We start from the raw sequence: 2,636 nt of genomic DNA on the forward strand, positions 1-2,636 counted from the left end.
ATTCATGTCCTTGCCCCGTGTAGAAAATATTCACCCATCATATCGTGGTAAAAGTCTTAAATCAACTCGAAGTCCAAAATCCAAAAATTCCTCTTCATCTGTGGAATCTAGAATACAAGTTATCTGCTTCTAAAGGTACAATGACAGAACAGGCACAAGCTAAACATTTCCGTTACAAATGGGAGAAATTTCAGGGAAAGAAAGCGTAACAGGCACAAAGCAAGTTAGTAGAACACATAACATTAGCCCTCACGGCTTTGAAAATAAACCTCTATTCTCTGAGACAATTTACACAACGGCTCTGCCCTCCAGACTCCAGGTATTGGCCACACTCTCTGGATACTGAGTGGAGGCCCCTCGGCCCTGGGCTTCAGCTCCGCCTTCCAGGCCCACTGGGACGGCAACTCTGCTCCCTCAGCTTTAGGCGCACAATTCTCCTAGTCCATCTGAGTAGCGACTCCACCCTTAGAAACACCAGAGGCCATGGCTCCATCCTTTGAAATCCCAGAGGTCACAGCCATACCTTTTGAGACTGAGGCAGCTTGGCTTCTTGTGTTTCTTGTCTCTTCAGCGTCTGCTTCCTGTGGCCTCTTGGCCCTCGGGCCTCATGCCTGCATCTGCCCTGCTGGGGCAAGTGTTCCAAAGCTTGGTAGCTCCACTGATAAGCACCCGAAGGCATCCCACTCCACCAGGAAGTCTCCTATGCACAGGACTTATCTCTGTCGCTCTGTGGGTCAGCTCCAGTGCTGTCTCGCGCTGGTCTCCTTGTTCTGCTGCTGTTGGTTCTCTGCCACTGCCACTTCTCTGCTGCTGTTGGTCCTCTGCCGCTGCTGCTCCTGTATCCATTCACAGTTTTAAAACCACTTCCACGTTTTAGGTATCTGTTAGAGCAGCACCCTACTCCCAGTACCAAATTCTGTCTTAGTCATCTACTGCTGCTGTAACAGAAATACCACAAGCGGATGGCTTTAACAAAGAGAAATTTATTCTCTTACAGTCTAGTAGGCTACAAGTCCAAATTCAAGGCATCAGCTCCAGGGGAAGGCTTTCTCTCTGTGTTGGCTCTGGAGAAAGGTCCTTGTGATACATCAGTCTTCCCTTGGTCTGGGAGCATCTCAGCACAGGAACCTCAAGTCCAAAGGACGCCCTCTGCTCCCGGCACTGCTTTCTTGGTAGTATGAGGTTCCCATGACTCTCTGCTCATTTCTCTCTTTTATAGCTCCAAAGAGATTAGCTTAAGACACTACCTAATCTTGTAGACCTCATCAGTATAACTGCCACTAATCCATCTTATTACATCATAGTGATAGAGTTTACAACACATAAGGAAATCACATCAGATTACAAAATGGTACACAGTCATACAATACGGGGAATCATGACCCAGCCAAGTTGACAGATATTTTTGGGGGACACAATTTAATCCATGACAGGCAGTTAGGTAGATGATGGTGCCATTGACTGACCTAGGGAACACTGAAGGAAGAGCAACTGGGGTGGTGGTGATGAGTTCAGTTTTGGACATGTTGAGGTACCATGTTGAGTCTGAGGTACATATGAGGCATTCAAGTATAGATATCAAGTAGAAAGTTGGATATACTGGTGTAGAGGATAGGAGAGAGATCTAGGCAAGAGAATGTAAATTTGGGAATATTTAGCATACGGATACCATGGAGATAGATGAAATTGCTCAGAAACAACTGTGGAGAGTGAGAAAGAACAGAGGACCCAAGATAGAGGCCCAAGAACCACCAACACTTAGGGTACAGGAGAGGAAAGGCTTCTCACAGACAGAGTCTTTTAGGGACTAAGGGTAGCCACAAGGAGGCTTTTTATGACTCAAATTTGGCCATTATAATCAGAAAGTAAGAAATGGTTTCTATTATGTATATAAAAGTCCCAAGGAAGGAAAAATTTTCAACCTAAACTAGGCGTGGGAGAGTTTAAGGCTTTCTTCTTCTTTTCTCAGTGGTTCTTTTAACAGCCAGGAACACTATATAGTCCCTCTCACCCCACAGGACTATGTACCCCGCTATCCTCTAGTACTTGGGTACCTAATTCAGTGTTTAACAGAATTTCACTGTTTGAAAATCCTTTCCGCTATTGACTACAGTCTAACTCTGAAATAAAATGGACTTCCATTTCAGCTCATTAATAAAGATTTCCTCAGTGCCTGAGAATGCAGTTTCAAGATATGAACCTCACCATTCTCAGGAGTATTCATTTCCCTGTGGTATTCTCCTGTTTTATAGACAGCAGCCTGTGTTGCCTGCTACAATGAGCATATACAGAAGTGGTTGAATTACATGGGCCATGGCAGGCCAAGGCTTTTCTGGATATTAGCAGAATACCAATCACTCATCCCCGGGCTCCAAAGAGAACAACAAAAGACAGTAAAATCCACTTTGTAAGAGTTGGGCTAAATCACAGCCTTTGTGGTTCCCAGGGAGAATTTGCCCTTAAATAAGGATTATTTTGCTCCCTATGAAGTGGGGAGACTTGGGTTACAGACGGAGGTAGGAGGTAGGACAGCAGGATGTAACATAGTGGGTGTGATAGGGTGGTGTGGATAAGGATGCTTCTGATGTGAATGTAGCATTTCTGGGCACAAGCAATTCCTGTTTTTTGCCACCCCC

This window comes from Trichechus manatus, unplaced genomic scaffold, assembly GCF_000243295.1.
Source record: "Trichechus manatus latirostris isolate Lorelei unplaced genomic scaffold, TriManLat1.0 scaffold00068, whole genome shotgun sequence".
In the NCBI taxonomy this organism is placed as follows: Eukaryota; Metazoa; Chordata; class Mammalia; order Sirenia; family Trichechidae; genus Trichechus; species Trichechus manatus.